The sequence below is a fragment of the Pan troglodytes genome, chromosome 9, assembly GCF_028858775.2.
Source record: "Pan troglodytes isolate AG18354 chromosome 9, NHGRI_mPanTro3-v2.0_pri, whole genome shotgun sequence".
NCBI lineage: Eukaryota > Metazoa > Chordata > Mammalia > Primates > Hominidae > Pan > Pan troglodytes.
Genome location: NC_072407.2, coordinates 14686951 through 14708544, shown reverse-complemented (window position 1 = coordinate 14708544; position 21594 = coordinate 14686951). Strand labels below are relative to the sequence as shown.

The 21594-nt window shown below is 41.2% G+C and overlaps 1 protein-coding gene and 1 long non-coding RNA gene across 2 annotated transcripts in view; one reads left to right on the top strand and one right to left on the bottom strand.

Moving 5' to 3' along the window:
• LOC134807238 (uncharacterized) overlaps nucleotides 1-17335 on the bottom strand; it is a 59706-nt gene extending 42371 nt beyond the window's left edge. Inside the window, exon 1 of the long non-coding RNA XR_010147147.1 lies at nucleotides 17011-17335. This is a non-coding gene — a long non-coding RNA (uncharacterized LOC134807238). The remainder of the gene's footprint in view (nucleotides 1-17010) is intronic.
• RNF141 (ring finger protein 141) overlaps nucleotides 17318-21594 on the top strand; it is a 29443-nt gene continuing 25166 nt past the window's right edge. The window contains exon 1 of the mRNA XM_508282.9: nucleotides 17318-17431. The gene's annotated coding sequence lies outside the window, so the exon portion shown is untranslated. The remainder of the gene's footprint in view (nucleotides 17432-21594) is intronic.

Here is a 21594-nt window from a genome sequence, read left to right as displayed (position 1 = left end):
CAGAATTCACCAGGGAGCCAGAGATTCAGGATGGCTCATTTGTCTCACTTTTGACAGCCCTGCTTCTCTAGTTTTCTCTTTCCCTCCCCCTTAGACTGCCAATTGTCTTCTTCCCCTCACCAGTGACCCCACAGCTCCATGGTTCCTTCAGCCCAGATGCCACAACCTGCTGGCATAATCTTTTCCGGTTGGCCCACGGAGTATAATCTTAAAATTTGATTTCATTTCCAGGCATTAAAAATCAAGAGATTTCACATGTTTACATTTCTGGGTTCCCTCTAAAAATGGAAAGATCTGGAAGTAAAGAACCCATGTTCCCTCATAGCAATCATTATCTGATACTGAGTAGCAGCTGTCCCCTTTCAATGGGGTCTGCTCTTTTTGTTTCACCACAGTCCTCATGACTCTCTATTGCACACTCATGCCAAAGTAAAGGTGCCCTTTCCTATGAACTTTGTAACACTGTGGCCTTTTCTTCACACCCAGCCCATGTCCCTCATATATATCACCTGCCTGCCCCAGTAGGTCTATGAGTTTGAAACTGGTTTGTCAGTCCTTAAGCTTTATCAGCTTCATCCATTTCTCAGGGAGTAAAGAAGAAAAGAGGGAAAGCGCCTAAGTAGTGATCTTCCCTCTGTGTGTTAGCTGAAAAAAAAACAGATCTCCCACACCACATGTCCCATCTTGTGGGCATCTACTACATATTAGAATGCTACCACCTTCTCCTGTTAAACAGGTTTGTGCCGTATCCAGGAGGAGGAAGTGGGGAGGAGAAAACCCTGCCCAGCCACATAAAATCACTCAATAGCCCAAATATCATGTGCAAACATACTGATAAGAATGTAACTTCCATGATTATGGAAGGAAGGAAGGAAGGAAGGAAGGAAGGGAGGAAGGGTGGGCTGGCTGATTTATGGAGCATCTACTAAGTGACAGTCATTTTACATGTTGCCTCATTTAATCTCTACACTTTCCCTGAGAGGTGAGGATAATTACTGCCATTTTTATTAATTAGAAAACTGGATGTTTAGAGAAGTTAAATCACTTTCTGAGGTCACAGGTCTAGTTAAATGGTAAAGGTCAGAGTGACTGCAAAGCCCATGCTCCTTTCCCTACTCCACAGTGCTTCTCTTGCAAATGACAATATAGAAATGTAAACTATTCCAATATGCAAGCTTGAGATTGGACACTTAACACAAACAACAGGGGTGAAGTAAGGAAAACAACTTAGGACTCCTGTGTCAACTTCACAGAATCTATCTTAAATCCGTTGGCAATGACAAGGAGAAAAAGAGAACCACTAAAGAACTTTGAGAACTGCCTCCTCATTGATGTAGACACCAGCCTCAACAAAGACCTACCTGAGCCAGTTCATAGGGTCAGAAAATATAAGGCTCAGAAGGATCCAGAATAATTTCCTCTAAACCCTTCATTCACAGAGTAAATAAAATGAAGCCCAATGTCACAGGTAGCTAAAGTTAGGGCATGGTCTAGAAATCTCCTTATTTAAATTTTCTTTATTCTCCACTGAACAAAGAGAAATTGGAAGAATGCAAGAGATCTCCCCACTTCAGACCTACAGTCCACCTCGCCACAGCCAGTCTTCAAAAGAGGCAGGTGGAGAGCCACGTGATGGCATTTTCAGCTGGTGCAAAGGATCTTCCCTGCCCTTTCAGAATGCCCCTTCTTCATGCCTGCCTCCCTGGCTCACACAAAATAAATCCACTCCTTTGAGCAAAGACACTCTATCCTGAGAAGGAGTCATCTGCAAAATTGTATGCTTTTATAAAGGCCAGGCCACCATCAAACATTAACATGCCAATATAGGTCCAATCAAGCAAAGCTGATTTCCAAGAATAGGAAGCTGGACTAACGCAGATGACTTGAGGCTCCACACAGGGCTTGCACACAACTGGAGTCTACAGATATCATTTGGCTTGAACACAATTGAATCATATTGATTTCTAGACAAGGATCCTAAATTGTATTGCCTCTAGACCTTCAGCTAGTACCTAAAGCAAAATCAATTGCTCTAGGGAAAAACAAGTTTGTAAGGACAATAATAACATGCAAGTAAATACGTTTTTACTAAGGAATGGGAGGGTCTCTCACACCAAAAAGAAAATGTTTTACTATTATGAATGGTGCCACAATAAACATACGTGTGCATGTGTCTTTATAGCAGCATGATTTATAATCCTTTGGGTATATACCCAGTAATGGGATGGCTGGGTCAAATGGTATTTCTAGTTGTAGATAGCAAAGAGTTGGAACCAACCCAAATGTCCATCAATATAGACTGGATTAAGAAAATGTGGCACATATACACCATGGAATACTATGCAGCCATAAAAAAGGATGAGTTCATGTCCTTTGTAGGGACATGGATGAAGCTGGAAACCATCATTCTGAGCAAACTATCACAAGGACAGAAAACCAAACACCACATGTTCTCACTCATAGGTGGGAATTGAACAATGAGAACACTTGGACACAGGGTAGGGAACATCACACACCGGGCCTGTCGTGGGGTGGGGGGAGGGGGGAGGGATAGCATTAGGACATATACCTAATGTAAATGACAAGTTAATGGGTGCAGCACACCAACATGGCACATGTATACATATGTAACAAACCTGCACGTTGTGCACATGTACCCTAGAACTTAAAGTATAATAATAAAAAAAGACAAAAAATAAATATCATGCTTGAAAAAAAAAATTAAGCCTCTGTTTCAGAAAAACTCCCGAGCCTTGTTTTACCTCTGCTCTCACACCACCACAACAGTCATCAACTCAATAACAAAAGAACTCAATGACAAAAGGTAAGGGGGTTTTCCCCACACAACAAGCCGCAGACACCAGCTGGGTGTCCTCTAATTAAATTCTGACACTATCTACCTGGAGGTAGCGTCAGATCCCACAGGGTGAGGGCTCAGTCCCCAAAACTGCCTCCCACTCCACAGACACCAGTCACAAGACTGGGCCTCCAGAACTCCCGACGACCCGCTTTAAGTAGGGGTTCTCATGACCCCCTCTTTGGGTTCAATTAATTTGCTGGAGCTGCTCACAGAACTCAGAGTAACACATTTACAGGTTTGTTATAAATGTTGTTACGAAGAATACAGATGAAGAGATGCATAGGGCCAGGTAGGGAGGAAGGGGTGCAGAGATTCCATGCCCGCGCCATCTTCCAGGAACCTCCATGTGTTCAGCCATCCGGAAGCTCTCCAAACCCTGTCCTTTTTGTTTTTTACATAGGCATGATTGACAACTGTGTAGAAATGTGATTGGACAAAAAGGGTATGACCTCATACTAATAGACTGAGTTGGGAAGCCCAGCAAGGCCTGCCTGTTCAGGTTCCCCTTGGCCTCTCTGTGCAGCTTTTCATCCTCCAGATTATGGGACAGGACTCTGTCTGCAATGAGGGTCTTTTGACCCACAATCAGATTAGAGTCCTGCCTTGGAGCAGGTAAAAGGAGGACAGGAGAAGGTCAGAGAAAGAGATTCTGTTGGCCGGGCATGGTAGCTCATGCCTATAATCCTAGCACTTTGGGAGGCCGAGGCAGGCAGATTGCCTGAGCTCAGGAGTTCGAGACCAGCCTGGGCAACACGGTGAAACCCCGTCTCTACTAAAATACAAAAAAATTAGCCAGGCATGGTGGTGTGCACCTATAGTCCCAACTACTCGGGAGGCTGAGGCAGGAGAATTGCTTGAACCCAGGAGGCGGAGGTTGCAGAGAGCCAAGATCGTGCCACTGCACTCTAGCCTAGGTAACAGAGTGAGACTCCGTCTCCAAAAAAAAAAAAAGAGATTCTGTTTCCTGAGACCTGCTCCTGAGCCCTAAAGCACCTCAACATTTTAACAAAAGACTGTAACAAGGACTCTGGGAGTTATGAGCCAGGAACTGTGGATGAAAACCAATATATTAATATTTATATAATCGTAATATCATAGCCTCTAAACAGGAGGAAAAGCACTTCTTTGTTAGTTGGATTTTCTAGTTAAAATAAATAAAATTTAGTGGGTTACTCCTGTAATAGTCTATATATAAGGTCAAGTTTGATCTAAGAGCATTTTTCGTAATACTAAAATCAAATAGGAATTCTCTCCTCTCTCTGTGTTCCTCAGGAAATGCCCAAATTTCCAAACGGTGCTGATGTGATTTAAGATTTCCTCCTTTAGCATCTAGAAGACTATTTACTTTTTAAAAAAAAACTTATTTCAGAATAAATTTACCAAAAAAATGTGAAAATAGTGCAAAGAGTTCCCATACATCCACACCAGTTTCCCCTGTTATTAATATCTGATATTAGTATGGTACATTTGTAACTTAATGAAACAATGCTGATATGCTATTATTAACTGAAGTCCATACTTTATTCTGATTTCCTTAGTTTTTACCTAATGTCCTTTTACTGTTCTAATAGCCTACCCAGCACACCACGTTACATTTAGTCATCATGTGTCCTCTTGGCTATGACAGCTTCTCTGACTTCTCTTGTTCTTGATAATTTTGTCAGTTCTGAGGAGTACTATTTGGGTATTATATAGGATAGCCCTCAGCTGGGATTTCTCTGATGTTTTCTTATGACTACACTGGAGCTATATGTTTTGGGAAGGAAGACCACAGAAATACAGTGCCATTTTCATCATGTTATATCAACATGATCTATCACTGCTGATGTTCACCTTAAGCACCTGGCTGAGGTAGTGTTTGTCAGGTTTCTCCACTGTAAAGTTATTCTTCTCTATACCATATTCTTTGAAAAGATGTCACTACGCACAACCCACACCTAATTAGAAAGGAGTTATGCTCTGCTTCCTCAAAAGTGGAATATCTACATAAATTATTTGGGCTTTTCCTGTACAGGAGATTCATCTATTCCCCCTCATTAATTTATTTTTTAAATAATTTATTCATATCAGTATGGACTCAAGAATATTTTCTACTTTAGGTAATAATACAATACTATTTTATTTATGTTGTTGCTCAATTTTTTCGAAGACTGACTATTGGGACTATTGGGAGCTCTTTCCATTTGCTCCTGTATCCCTTTGACATATTCCCTTCTTCGTGTTTTTATTGGGCACTTCCCTACTTTCTGGCACTATAAGATGCTCCAGTGTCCTCTTATTTTGTATCTTTTTTTGTATCTTATTTTGCCCTGGTTCTAGAATCAACCATTTCTTCAGTGAGCTCTTGCCCCCTCCTTTTCTTTAGAGAGAGAGAATATCATTTCTTTACCTTCCTGTCACATGACTTCCCCTGCACTCTTTGACCAGTCAATGACCTCCATACTCTGGCCCACTCCGAAACCCTTAAAAACCTTAGCCTCAAATTTTCTGAGGAGACAGATTTGAAGTTTCCTTCTGTCTCCTTGTTCAGCAGCCCTATCTATGATTAAACCTCTTTCTCTGCTGCAACCCCTGTGTCTTGGCATATTGACTTCCCATGCACATTGAGCAACAGACCTATTACAGTTGCATCTCCTGCTTCCCCACTTTTCTTATTATAGAGGAGACGGAAGCTTCCCTAGTGGACCCATTCAGAGATAATTGCTCTGGGAGGCATTCCTGGGGCTGAGACCAGAAATTATTTCTCCAGCCCTTCCAATAATTTTATAAGTACCTAATTTCCTGTCTTAAACTTTTTTTTTGTTGTTTAAAATAGTTGGCAAGTTTTCTGTAAGGGAACAGTGAAATAAATGACACTGAGTGCATTTTACAATTTGACCTTGAATCCTCTTCTCAAACCTTATTCATTCCTGCAAGGATACTTCATGCTATGGCTACACAAATTCATTTAGCATTCTAGAATTTAATCTCTACGATGCCCTCTCATTTTGCAACTGCCATTCCTTCTATTTTAATCACCTTCCTTTTCTTCCTAATTGTATGAGTTATCAATTGTTGAAAAGCAAATTATCTAAAAACTTCATGACTTTTACAGCATTTATTATCTAACATTGTTGTGGATCAGGAAACCAGACATGGGTAACTGGGTCCCCTGCTTCGGGGTCTCTCACAAAGCTGCAATTCAACTGTCTTCCAGGGTTTAGTCATCTCGGGATTTGACTGGAATAGAATTAACTTTCAAGCTCACTCGCATGGTTGTTGACAGGATTTAGTTCCTTGTTTGCAGTTGGCCAAAGGCTACCCTCAGTTCTTTCCTAGCAAACCTCCCCTTTGGGACAGCTCACAAAATAGCGGTTTGCTTCATCAGAGCAATAAGCAAGAAGAGCCAGAGAGGAAGCGTGCTGGCAAGATGAAAGTTATAATCTTTTAGATCTAATCTTCGAAGTGACATCCGATTATTTTTGCCATATTTTATTCATTGGAAGCAAGTCACTATGTCCAGCCCATGCTTAAGTGGAAGGGATTATACAAGGGCATGAATACCAAGATGAGGAGATCATTGGGAGCCATTTTAGAAGGCTGCCTCCTATCACATTAATGAATTTTTCTCATTCTTTCTTTTTAAAATTTGTTTATACATCTGTCTTATATGCCACATTGTATTATGTTAATTGTGTACATATTTTATTTTTCCTTGCATTCTTAGCACTTGGGTAGTATATGTAAATCTAGCACATTTACTGAGTAGGCTTCGAGTAAATGTTGAATGAATACATGTATATACATTCATCATGTATACATTCATTCATTGAGATTTCATGAGCTGCAAGTTATACCTTTATCCAGTTATCTGCATTAAGTGCTAAGGTCACTCAGTACAGGGCTGTTTCTGTCCACTTAAATTTTGTTCTTCATGAATACTTTATTTTGGTGTAGAATGCAACTATGAACAAGCCAGAAGAATGCATAAAGGCTACTATACTTGAACTTTACTCTCTGAGTTGGCCATTGACTCACTTCTGTGAGTCAAACTGATATTTATCTTAATAGAGAAACTAAACTGCAGTGTGTTTTGGACTGTGGGTAATTAAAAACAAATTGAGTTCCCTCAGTAACAACAAAGCTAATAAGTATTGGCAAAAATTTGATTCCTTGGTCTCTATATTTCTATTTTAGTCTTTGAAGCCTAGGACGCTTTCTTGGCAATCTAAAATTCTGCACTAAATGCTATCATTTTCTGAAAATTAGAATCCTTTTTGATAACTTCCAGACTCATTTTACCACTCCATTGTTATTTTGTTTGAATTTTGCCTTCAGTGAAGTTGAAAATATTTTTGTGATAGAAAAAAAGACAAAATCAATTAAGAATACCAAAAGACTGGCCAGGCACGCTGGCTCACACCTGTAATCCCAGCACTTTGGGAAGCCAAGGCAGGCGGATCATGAGGTCGGGAGATCAAGATCATCCTGGCTAACACAGTGAAACCCCGTCTCTACTAAAAATACAAAAAATTAGCCGGGCGTGGTGGCGGGCGCCTGTAGTCCCAGCTACTCAGGAGGCTGAGGCAGGAGAATGGCGTGAACCCAGGAGGTGGAGCTTGCAGTGAGCCGAGATCGCACCACTGCACTCCAGCCTGGGCAACAGAGCAAGACTCCATCTCAAAAAAAAAAAAAAAGCATACCAAAAGACCTAATTCAGTACTCCACTGTGCATATTCTTTTACCTATGAAGATCACCATTTCAGCAAAGTCAACATCATAAATGATAACAGTAATAACAAAGACTTCAATGTTATAAAACATTGATGTTATGTAACATCGATACGATGTTATAGTATCATAACCAAATATCTTAAAATCACATTATGTTTTCTCCATTAGTAAAGATTAGTAAAATAATGTATCAAAGATATACTGTCAAGTTAAAGAACATAACAGAAATTTCTATGTAGTAAAAATATGGGGAGAGGATGTTTAAATATGAAGATCCAGCATGGAAAATATGTCTGGGTGGTCAATCCAGAAAGGAGGGTGGGATGAGGCACATACCATTAGTAAGCATCAGAAATGATGTCAACTCACCCTTGGTATTGACTGGTATCTGGGCAGAGGCAAGAGGCAAACTTGATCCTGATTTGGACAGAAACAAGGCTTTGCCTGCAAGAGATCTTGCCCCAAGCCTGAAACCCCAAGGCAGGTAGATCAAAGCACTAATATACTCAAACAAAATGACATAATAATCATTCAGTAGTCAGTGGGAAAGCTGAGGAATCTGCATCTGCATGAAGGAAAAAAGTCATGTGGTGACAATCAGAGCTGGGGAACAGTTCAGACTGTAACATAAGCAAGAGAATATTCCCATCCTTGCTCCCACTTCTTCATGTCCCCTTTCCAATTCCCCACTCATAGGAAGAGGAGTCGCTAAACCTGCTGACAAAGACCAAGACTTTCAATGGTAGGCACATACATTTTACTGATTGATGAGGTTATCCTTAAACTTCAAGGTAGCTGAGCTACCTTAAAGCTCAGCACCCATTCATGGCACTCACTTGTCTGCTTCCTGTCTCAGCCTCTGGCAGGACTTGCGCCCTAGACGCAGGTTAACCACTTTCTACCATTACTTCTATTCCACATATGGAGTTAGATAGCTGGACTCAGCCCCTGTTGCATCTTTCTCTTTGTGGATCCTACTTAGGCCTCCAGGCTTAAGCCATATGCTTAAAAGAGTTTTCTCAGAGAACTCTGCACTGAGGGTTATTACCTGATATAAATGAAGTACGGATGGGGGCAAAGATAATTATTTTTGTTGTAATATCCAAACTTCTTTTATTCTCCTTTCCCAGAATGATGGCTTGGGATGCACCAATGTAACTTTTCTCTGAATCGATTAAAGCAGAATCCTGCTCCCCACAGAACAACAAACTTCTAGGTTTATCTGGAAGCAGGTGACTCAAATATGCTCACAAGCAAGTGTGATCACCTTCCACATAGCATTAAGTGTTTTCCCACTGCTCTACTCCCCTAATTCCACTAATTCTACTCCAGTGAATACTATCATATCTCCTGCTAGGCACACTGACCACTTCCCCTTGTTTTGTCCATCTTCCTCCATAACTATTTCCTCTAGGTATCACCACATCTAGCTGGTACTGCTGCCCCTACTAGGCACTGCTTCTCTATCTTCTGGGCACTGCCACACCCACAAGGAACTGCTGACTCTGCCAGACTCTACTGCTGATTCCCTGGTAATATCCTAGGTGGCATCTACCAAGTAACAGTGCTACTTCTCTACATGATGTCTTGTCCACTGGAGACTGCTGCCTTTTCCTCCAGCAACCACAGAATTCTCTAGGCTCTGCCATCTCTGCCAAGAACTATTGCGGTTGCTATTGACTGACACCAGCACGGATACGCTGGAATTCTGAAGCCACTTTAGTATGGAAATCAAGGCACCCTTGCTGTGGTACATTCATTCCTATGAGAGATATTATGTGTAAATATGGAAATACAGGATTAGAACACCAATGAAAGATAACAATTGGCAATGTAGATTTGGAAACCATCTCAACACTGGTGAAAATTAAAGCTGAGAGTGCATGAGCACCATCGCCCCCCGGCCCCAAACATTTAAAAAATAAGAGCAGAAGGCTGAGAACAAAGTTTGAGTAGAAGCAGCCAGAAAGAAGAAATCAATGAGATAGAAAAGCCTCAAAGTCCTAGAAAATGATGAAGCTTTCATGTTAATTTTAGGTGACTAGGTGTTCCTCTTATTCTACACTGACAGAATTAAAAGCAGTAATGTATTGTTAGGAAAAGCACTGGACTAGTGGCCAGGAAATCTGGATTCTAACCCAGTTTAATTAACTTGCTCTGTACTCCTTAGATGAATCACTTTCCATCTTTGGGTCTCAGCTTCCTCACCTCTAAAAGAAGAATATTGGACCAGGTGATTGTTAGGCAGTTTTTTTTCAACTTTATGATTTTATGAATTACATACGGAAAGTTAAAAATGTTTACAATCCATAGCCACTCAGGGTCTTCCTCATATATTCCCACAGTCCTAACACAGATGCTTAGTGACCTTACAAAAAAGCAGGAGACAATGGACATACTTTCCTAGAAAAAAATATACCAGGCTGGGCTCAGTGGATCACACCTGTAATCCCAGCACTTTGGGAGGCCGAGGCGGGCAGATCACAAGGTCAGGAGATCGAGATCATCCTGGCCAACATAGTGAAACCCCATCTCTACTAAAAATACAAAAATTAGCTGGGCATGGTGGCGCACACCTGTATTCCCAGATACTCGAGAGGCTGAGGCACGAGAATCTCTTGAACCTGGGAGGCGGAGGTTGCAGTGAGCCCAGATTGTGCCACTGCACTCTAGCCTGGCAATAGAGCAAGACTCCACCTCATAAATAAATAAATAAATAAATAAATAAATAAATAAATAAAAGGAAGAAAAAATATACCATTCTAAAAGTCTCCAATTTTCCTGATCTTCACTACAGGACCATGTTTACTAGAATTTATCAAAGCCTCTGTGTTTTCTTTAACTGGAAAATACTTATTTAAAAAACTATGAAAATCTGAACATACATTACAAATTACAAGACTCATGGCAAAATGATCCTTCTTCTTATAAAAAACTTAGAGGTTTCTTCTTCCATAACTTTTACTATTTATATATGTGGTTTCCTACAAATATTTTTCTTATACTTTTTTATATGTAAGAAAAATAAAGTTTTCCTTATTCTGCTGCAAAGTAGCTTCAAAATTCCTATTCCACAGAGGATTTCTAATCTCTTCTATTTTGTGTTTTAAGATAATCTTTATTACTGTCTTGTTCTGTTTTACATTCTAATTAATTCATTATGCTCATGCAAAGGTAAGAAGAAGAAAGCTGTTGTGATGAGAAGGTATCTAGAGATGTCATTAATAATATTAATTTAATACTGATTTTAAATATTTTAGTCTTTTAGTCTTTTCCTTGTCAATCCTCACTATACTCCCCATGAGATATAAGAAGGAGTAATGGCTCTATTTTACAAAGTTGAAGGCAATTTGTGCAGAGCACTTTTCATGACTGTTTAGGCCACAATACAAAACCCTTTAAAATTCAACTAGCTATGTCTTTTTTAAACAAGTTTATCGAGGTATAATTGGCATACAATAAACTGTGCATGATTAAAATGTACGAGTTGAGAAGTTTCAACATATGCATCTGTGAAACCATTATTTAAAATCAAGAAGATGAACATATCAATCACTCCAAAAAGTTTCCTCCCACTCCTTTGTGGTACTACCCTCCCACCCATCTCCACAATACTGCTCCCGCATTCCCAGGCAACCACTGATCTGCATTTTGTCACTATAGATTAGTTTGGATTGCCTAGAATTGTATATGAATGGCGTCACACCATAGGTACTCTTTTATTGCGGGGGAGGATCTGGCTTCTTTCACTCAAAATAGTTATTTTGAGACTCATCCATGTTGTTGAGATATACCAATCAACCATTCCTTCTTATTGCTTAGTAATATTCCATTTTGTGGATATACCACAATTTATTTTCCATTCACCTACTGATGGACATTTGGGTTGTTTCCAGTTTGGGCCTATTACAGTTAAAGCTATGTATATTCATGTATAAGCCTCTGTGTAGGCATATGCCTTCATTTCTCTTGGGTAAATACCTAGGAGTAAAATGGTTAGATCATGTGGTAGGTGTATATTTAGCTTTTTAAGAAATAGCCAAACTCTTTTCCAAATTGTTGTATTATTTTACATTTCCAACATGCAGTATACAAGAATTTCAGTTGTTCCACATCCTTGTCAACATGTGATATGATCTGTCTTTCAAATTTTAGCCATTCTAGTAGCTACAGTGCACAGTGAAACCTTATTATTTTCCTAATTTGCATTTCCCTAATGATTAATGGTATTAATTCATGCACTTATTTTGTCATCTATAAATCTTTGGTGAAATGTCTGTTCAAATATTTTGCCCATTTTAAAAAGTTGGGTTGTCTTCTTATTGGGTTGTAAGAGTTATTTATGTATTCTAGTTAGAAGTCTTTTGCCAAATATATGTTTCGCAAATACTTTCTCCAAGTCTGTGGCTTACCTTTTTATTTTCTTAACAGAGTCTTTTAAAAAGCAGAAGTATTTAATTTTGATGAAGTACAATTCATCCTTTTTTTTTTCATTTATAGTTTGTGCTTTTTGTGCCATCTTTAAGAAGTCTTTGAGAAATCCAAGGTCACTAAGATATCTTCTAGAAGTTTTGTGATTTTAGCTCTTACATTTAGATGTATGATCCATTTTTAGTTAATTTTTACATATAGTATTGATGGCAGTGGCAGCCCGTCTGGAGCAGCTGCTGCAAAGATGCAAGCTGCAGTGAGGGAGGCCTGGCCAGGGCTGCACACTCCACAGAACCATGAAAACAGGAACAGGCTGGAGCCCCACCTGCTTCTGAGTTGGTGGGGTGGGAGCCCCACCCTCCTGGGCACAGCTGCAGCTGCCCAACCACAGCTGTGGACCTGGGCATCCTTGTGCTCTCAGGGGCCCAGGAAGCCCCTTGCCCCCACAGGCTTGAAAGTGCCTGCTCCTGCTGTCTGGCCTCTCCCTGCTTCTGGGGCAGAGCAAAGTTGTGGCCAAGCCCAGACGCTGTCACAATCTGGCAGGTGTGTGCATGCTTGGGGCAACACTGACATGCCAGCCCCCTGCCACCTCAGCCCCCTCTGGACTTTGGACACTGATGAGCATGGGAGGGGAAGCTGAGGGGGCGCTGAGGGCAGCTCAGTGTGGGCCTGCAGGCTCCCGTTGGCACAAACAGCCTTGGTGCCATGGACAGTGGCATGAGGCAGACAGGCTCCTGGGCAAAAAGGGGTGGGTCCTCAGCGAAACCCTACCTTTAGGCAACTGAGAGTCTGAAGCCTGGGGGCTGGGCTGCCAGGTCCTCAGACTGGAGTGAGAACTTATGGCACTTTTTCTGCTGCCCATGGACCAATCAGCATGCACTTCCTCCCTCTTGAGCCCATAAATATCCTAGTGTGGGGAAAAGCAAGAGAGATCAGATTGTTACTGTGTCTGTGTAGAAAGAAGTAGACATAGGAGACTCCATTTTGTTATGTACTAAGAAAAATTCTTCTGCCTTGAGATTCTGTGACCTTACCCCCAACCCCGTGCTCTCTGAAACATGTGCTGTGTCAACTCAGAGTTAAATGGATTAAGGGCGGTGCAAGATGTGCTTTGTTAAACAGATGCTTGAAGGCAGCATGCTCCTTAAGAGTCATCACCACTCCCTAATCTCAAGTACCCAGGGACACAAAAACTGCGGAAGGCCGCAGGGACCTCTGCCTAGGAAAGCCAGGTATTGTCCAAGGTTTCTCTCCATGTGATAGTCTGAAATATGGCCTTGTGGGAAGGGAAAGACCTGACCGTCCCCCAGCCCGACACCCGTAAAGGGTCTGTGCTGAGGAGGATTAGTAAAAGAGGAAGGAATGCCTCTTGCAATTGAGACAAGAGGAAGGCATCTGTCTCCTGCCTGTCCCTGGGCAATGGAATGTCTCGGTATAAAACCCGATTGTATGCTCCATCTACTGAGATAGGGAAAAACCGCCTTAGGGCTGGAGGTGGGACCTGCGGGCAGCAATACTGCTTTGTAAAGCATTGAGATGTTTATGTGTATGCATATCTAAAAGCACAGCACTTAATCCTTTACATTGTCTATGATGCAAAGACCTTTGTTCACGTGTTTGTCTGCTGACCCTCTCCCCACAATTGTCTTGTGACCCTGACACATCCCCCTCTTCGAGAAACACCCACAAATGATCAATAAATACTAAGGGAACTCAGAGGCTGGCGGGATCCTCCATATGCTGAACGCTGGTTCCCCGGGTCCCCTTATTTCTTTCTCTATACTTTGTCTCAGTGTCTTTTTCTTTTCCTAAGTCTCTCGTTCCACCTTACGAGAAACACCCACAGGTGTGTAGGGGCAACCCACCCCTACATCCTAGGCTCAGCCAGACTCAAGAAACATGGGGACAACCTGCCTGCGTGTAGGAGCTACCCACTCCAGATCTCCTCTCTGCTGAGGGCTCAGCAGACATCCTGACGACCTGCCTGCAGGAAGGAGCCACCCACTGTGGGTCTCCTCTCAGCTGAGAGCTGGGCAGACAACCGGACAACCTGCCTGCAGAAAGGAGCTACCCACTTAGAGTCTCCTGAGAGCTATACTGTCACTCAATAAAGCACCTCTTCACCCTACTCACCCTCCAGTTGTCTGCATACCTCATTATTCCTGGATGTGGGACAACAACTTGGGACCTGCCAAATGGCAGGACTGAAAGAACTGTAACACAAACAGGGCTGAAACACCCCCTCACTCCCCATGTTGCAAGCGATGAGAAGGACAGAAGAGAGAAGGAGAGAAGAGCTTTGACACTTCGGGAAGCCCAGACCTAAGAGCTCCCTGAGCCAGGACTGTAACACCCTCTTGGGGGCTCTGCATTTCCTGGCATCTCAAAGCTTCCAGGTGCCACCACATTCCCTAGTGCCAGCAGTGGAAGCCGCTTGTGGTACTCCTGGTCCAGCCACAGCTTTTCAGGAGCCGGCGCCCATGCCGGCACCTGGAGCCACCCGCCCCGCCACAGCTGGCGTGCCTAGCTGTGCGCAGTGGCCAGACCTCGCGCTCACTTGCTCACGCACCCCTCACCACTTTGCGCCTGGCTCGTCCTTGGCAGGCATGGGATCTGGGCCAGTGGCATGAGCCGAGTGCAGCCTGCAAGGCCAAATGGGCAGAACGAGCCCAGTGGGCCTGAGCAAAACTCGGGCAAAGGAGCCACCGGCCACAGAGGTTTCTGGCTGGCAGAGCAACACTCCAAGAATCCTGTGACAGTATGAGGAAAGGAGCAAGATATTAAGAGTTTTTTGGCATATGCTATTCAATTTTTTCAGGTTTATTTGTTGAAAAGATTATCTTTTCCCCCACTGAATTGCCTTGGCATATTTGTCGAAAATCAATTGATGACATATGTATAGATACATCTCTGGGTTCTATACACTGTTCCATTACTCTATCTATTTTCATACCTATACTATACTGTGTTGAGTAGCTCTTATTATAATGTCTTGAGATCAGGTAGTGTAAGTCCTAAAACTTTGTTTTTCTTGATGAAAGTCTTGACTATCCTAGGTCCTTTGCATTTCCATATAAATTTTAGAATTAGCTTGGTCATTTCCATCAAAAAGAAATCTGCTAGAATTTTTATTGGAATTTCCTTAAATCTGTAGGTCAATTTAGGCAGAAATGATATCTTAAAAATGCTCAGTCTTCTGATTCATGAACATAATATATCTATTTATTTAGGTCTTCTTTAATTTCTCTTAACAATGTTTTTTATTTTATTTTAGATTCAGGGGGTACACGTGTAGGTTTGTTACATGGGTATATCAAACGATGCTGAGGTTTAGGCTTCTAATGATCCAGGTCACCCAAGTGGTGAACACAGTACCCAATAGTAGTTTTTTCTACCCTTTTGGAATCCCCAGTGTTTATTGTTCCCAACTTTGTGTCTGTGTACTCAATGTTTAGCTCCTACTTATAAGTGAGAACATGCGGTATTTGGTTTCCTGTTTCTGCATTATTTTGCTTAGGACAATGGCCTCCAGCTGTATTCATGTTGCTGCAAAAGATATGATCTAGTCCTTTTTGTGGTTGTATAGTATTCCATGGCGTATATGTACCACACTTTCTTTATCCAATCCACTATTGATAAGCACCTGGGTTGATTCCATGTCTTTGCTATTCCATAATATTTTATAGTTTTCAGTATACATGTCTTTCTCATCTTTGGTCAAATTTGTCCCAAATTTGCTGCTTTTTTTTTTTTTTTTGCTGATAAGAGATATTTAAAAATTTTCCATTTCTAATTGTTCATTGCTAGTATATAGAAATACAACTGATTTTTGTATATTTGATTTTGTATCTTGCAACTTTTGTAAACTCACTTATTAGTTCTAGCAGCTTTTTTGTAGTATTCCACAATTTTCTTATGCAAATAAATGCAGTGCTACAACTTCCTTTCCAACTGGGATGCCTTTTATATATTTGTCTTTTTTTATTTCATTGACCAGAACTTCCAATACAATGTTTAATTGAAGGCAATTTTTACAGAGTAATATTTCTAACTAACTCCCAGGCCCGGATTAGGCTGAACTATGGAATCTTGTTGAATTTGATATCTTTTGGAATTTATTAAATCATTATTTATACTTCATTTTTAAGCTTTTTCCTTTTCCAGTGTTCAAATATTCATCAAATGTTCAAATATTGAACAACTACCATGCTGGCTGTCAGGGAAATAATGGTGCACAAACAGGCATGGACCTAGCGCTAATGAAGTCTTACCGTACTACCAAGGCAGTTTAAAACAGGAATTAAAAACACAGGTTCAGGGTTCTGTCTGCTTGGGTTTGAATCTGGCTCTGCACCTTAATGGTTGTTTGACCTTGGAAAAGTTAATCGACTTTTCTAAGCCTGTGTCTTAGTGAAGGTATTAATAATACCTACTCACAGGATTGCTGTGAAGATTAAACAAATTAATACCTTTAAAGTCCTTAAAATACGGTTTGACATATAGTAAATGGTCAAAGAGTATTATTATTAGAGGGAAGAATTAGCTCTTCACAAGGTGAATCTACAAGTGACTGGTGAAGGAGGGATGTGCAAACAAGAAACATAAAAACCAGTTTAACTGCTAAGCATAGAGGCAGCAGTGTCAGCTGTACCTGGGTTAAAATCCTTGCTCTGCTGTTTATTGTCTAGGCAACTTTGAGCAGACGACTTAAACAAGAGCAATGCCCGTAAAGTGCCTAGTGCAGTATTTGGCACACAACAGATGCTTAAAAGACAGCAATTATTGATTCAGACGTCCCGCAGAGCAGTAATATCACTAACATGTGTTCATCATCATATCTATCATTTATCAAAGCTCAGGATTTTGAACCTTGTAATTACTTTTCATACATTCTCTTATGCTTAACAACTCGGCTAGGTGAACACAATCCATTGCTTCATAAAGAAACATGATGACCTTTGTGTATCTATGATCAGTGGGGAGGCTGGAGGTCTAGGAAGTGGTACCTTGGAGCCCAACTGTTGACCAAACCAGGGCTCTCAGTGCGGCCTTGGTCGCCAGCGGGGCGCTCCACTTTCCGCTCCGGAGATGGCACCAGGAGAGATGGGAGTCCGCCAGGCCGTTTCCATGGCCACCTCATGAAGCCCCTGCTCCGGGAGCGTGACAGGCGAGACTCTCCTTCGCCGCCACCTCTCGTCTCAGATGACCATCTGGGCTCGAAAGCCCTCAGGAGCTGCGGAGCGCGGGTCGGTAGGGGCGCTGCAGAGGAAGGTTGGGCGCCGTCTCCAGGCAACGCGCGGGGGGCGGGGCTTTGCGTCACAGAGGTGCGACCGGGTCCAGGCCTGAGTCGCGGCCACCCGCAGGTCTGAGCTGTGGGCTGAGGCGGCGCAGCCGCTGCCGCAGGGTGCGCGATGCCTTGAACCTGGGGTGAGCTCCGCGGCGCTGTCCTTTCGTGTTTCCCTTGCTAGCTGCTCCAGGACTCTGGGTCTGGGAAGAGAAACCCCAGCGGGCCCTCCGCTGCCGAGCCAGGCTTCCGCGGGGAGACAGGCCTAGCCCCGCCGCCCTTCCCGGGCCTCGGATTGGGGCGTGGGGACGGCTGGGGAGGCCATTCTATTGACGCCCGTCTTCTGCCCGGCGGGTTCCAGTTGCCCGGGGTGGCGGTGGCTTGTCCCGCCTCGGGGTGGTTCTGAGGGACCCGGAGAGAGTTTTTCCTTCTCTATCCCAAAACGGTTGTTTGAATATTGCCGCCGGCTCAGTCATTCGGCCGCCGGACTTAGCTGTTGGTTAAATGTCCAGGTGCGCTTGAGGAGGGGCTGAGGCGGCGTAGCCAGAGCGAGCGCTAGGGTGGCCCGCGGGCTCGGTCTCCGCCGGGCTGGACACCCAAATAAGAAACCTTTTGCCTGGGACGATAGCTCAGAAATAGCCACGTCGATCTACTTAGCCAGCCCCACACTTCTGAATTGGCTTAGGCTGCTACCCTTCCCAAAGGTCTTTCCTCGTCAAACTAGCTGCTACCTTGAGACCCGGCTAAGAAAAGAACGTTTTCTTGCTAATAATAAGAAGGTAGTGATTACACAGCAGGAGCAGAAGGCTTCTGTGTTAGCTTTTGAAATTATTCCTTCAGTTATTTGTCTCGCGTTACAAAATGTGGATTTACGATTGTTATTGAAATCGATCCCTATGCCCCTTATTAAAGGTAGTGTACCTTTTATATTCTGACACTGTCCTATTTAGCGGTGCCAGCTAATTCAGTTCTTGCCTCTGGCATATATATAAAGCTGCTGGAACACTTTCAGTTGTTTATAATTCTTACATCTTCAGCACGAATTTATTCGTTTTCACTCCCTTCTGCCCATTCTTCTTGCTATGAAATGACCTCTACCCATTCAGAATTTTGTCTGGGGGCATGAGCTGCCACCGGCCGACGATCCTAAATGAGTCACCTCCATGTCGAAGTCACCCGTCTGAGAAGTGATGCTTTCTGAATTCAGAGCTCAAAAATAGTATGGATTTTTCTCCTTTTCTTTCACATTGCCTGACTTCAGTTTCTAGAACTTTTTCTCAAGAATATGACTATATGTTTCAAAAATTAATATTTGTCATTTGGTGTAAATGAACTTTATATTCGATGTGTGTAGCCTGATCCTTCTTGGTTCCCGTCTAAATACAAACACGCTTTCCTTCCCAAAAAGGCAAGGGAGGTCCAGAGAGAATTCTTACAAGTCTAATATGCTTTTTCCAATATGAAATGCATTTAGTAAACACACTGTTACTGTGAGAAATCCATATTCTTAATCTCCTAGTACAGCACTCTATCCTTTTGTAGTTTCTCTCTCCTTCTCTCTCATATATATATATATGTGTGTGTGTATATATATGTGTATATATGTATATATATACGTATGTATATATGTGTGTATATACGTATGTATATATGTGTGTGTGTATATATATATATGTATATATATGTATCTTTTTCTGATCAAGATCTTTGATTCTGGAACAGGCATTCCGGACTCTATAGTGACTCTGGCCTAATTATTTCACTATGTATCTATATTAACTTGTCTTGAAAAAAAAAGTTAATATCTGTTTACAGATCTACAGTTTGAGTAAACAATGAGTAATAAAGTAAATAATATCCTTAGGGACCCAGTCATTAGTACCTGGTATTTATTACTGATGTTAAAGTTGACTTGACAGTGAAAATCATTGATGTTTATTTCAATTAAATCCTTTTAAGTGAGGTTGATACAAAATTTGATGGAGAACTGGTTTCAGAGAGGTTTTTAAAATACTACAGTGCAGTACTTGTCATTTAGTCATTTTGGTGCATTTTCAGCCTTTTCCATTTTGCTTTAGTTATTTTATGAATGAATTATGGTTTAAATTTTTAGGAGTTTTTGAGCAGTTTTTTCGTTTTTGCTTTGCCAATTACCCATGATGTAATTTTAATATTTTTATAAGGAATATTTGAACTTCCACAATTCATTTGTTAGAAAAATAAGTGATTCACTATGTACCACCCACTAGAGAATGTGGCATTTTTGGAATCCTTGATCTTGTGCATTTCAAAATAACAGTTCTTTATTTAGAAAATCCTTCAAATGCTTTTTGAAAGCATATTTTTATCTTGCAAAAAATGACTGTGTTATAGGTGGCACAATAATATGAGAGCTGCTAGTTCTTTGAGAAATCTTGACCAGAAATTCATCTTTTGTTGAATTCTGTGCCAGTGGTTTGCAAATTATGTTTCTATGCAATACCACTGTTGCATGGCCTAGGGGGGAGTATCTTGTTAAAATCAAATAGTAAATGTTTCCCAGTTTACATAAGCATTAATTTAATGACAAATTTTCACAGTTTTACATTTTCTTTCATACATATTTTTAACTTCTGCTTCTCTCCAACCTAGTACTAATAGATGACTGACCAAATTAACAAAAGTCAAAAGAATACTAAGTGAATAATAATAAAACAAAAACTGCCAATGGTATTTACTGCATTTATTCAGTAAACATCTATTGAGTGCTTGTGTATCTGCCAGAAGAGAGACCATAGCTGCTGTCCTCAAGAAGCTCACTAGAGGGAAATGGCCAAGTGACTTAACGAATGTCATAGTATGATAGAAATATGTGCAGTCACCAAAGAGGGACACTGAAAAGCTGTGGTGGTTGACTAGAGGATGGCCTCAATAGATTGTTTTCGTGAACATGCACTCTGTGTTGTGGTTTTATATTGTATGTAGATCACAGAGTCATATCTTATTTTCACACCCATATAGTGATAGATGTTAATATTTATCAATATTTTATGGTTTTCAAAATAAACTAAATGTCAAGCCCTCTTTCTGGAACCAGGTTGAAAACCACTTCTGCAGGCTCTCTCAGGTAGTCTCTAGATAGTGTTGCATTTTAATCCAAGGAGTTAGTGATGAAGTTTCCCAGATACCAAGTACAGTTACAAGATAACAAGTTAATATGCTGCCTCAAATTATAAACTTTACTCAAAGTTAGGGCAGCAGATGAAAACAATGCTGAAACAAAGGGGATCATTTTCTATTAATAACTCAATAAATAAGCAACTAACTCTTCTTTTGAAATATGGTTTTGGTGGGTAATGTAGGGTAGCAAAATACGCCACTTTGGCATAAGGATTATTTTGAGTTAAAGGCACATTGAAAAGCAGCAGATGTAAGAAGTGCCTACTGACCCTCCTAATTCTTCCTGAAGGCTGGAGATAAAACAGCCATGTGAAAGATGTCCTCTCTATGCCAGGAGGAAGACATTATCATTACTAGAAGTGGGCAATCAAAGCTGAGAGAAATGTGTTCAAAGAAGCCTTCTTAAAGTAACCCTTATCTTCCTAGTCACTTTTCTGTGATTAACTGCCCCAGCCCAAACCCTTGTGTCTTGTCACGTTTTCACAGTTTACTTCTCCTTTGTCCAATCTACTATGTAAGCTTTTGGCCTTAATTACTTTTTTTAGTCCTTATTTTTCTTGAGGGCTCCTGTGTATGTATAAAAATTACTAAATAAAATTTGTATGTTTTTCTCCTGTTAATCTGTCTTAGGTTAATTTAATTCTTGGGCCCAGCTGGAGACCTAAGAGAGCAGAGGGAGAGAAATTCTATCTCCCCTATACCACGTTGGTTAAATTATCATAGGTATTTATATTAAATATTGAGACTATATATTTCAAAAGTTCAGTTTTTTTTCTTTGTTAAGTAATGTAGATATTATTCAAAGTTTTCAGCCTGGTTGACTAGAATCTTAATTACATTTTCATTAAATTGGTACAGGAATGTTAGAGGAAGGTTCAGTTTCATTTTGGGAATAAAATGTTAGGTTAAAGGTCACCTACTCCACTTCCCACCCAGGTAAAAATCCCTGTAACACTTATTAGATGTACTTCTAATCTTTACCTAAACACTTCCATACTTCCAATGAGAGGGAGCTCACATGTAGCAGCCATTTCCACTTCTGGAAGGTGCGACATGCTTATCATCAACTGAAATCTGCCTTTCTAATTTATACTTACTATACTTATTGGCCATCCCATTCTCTGTAAATGAATCTTGTTTTTCCACA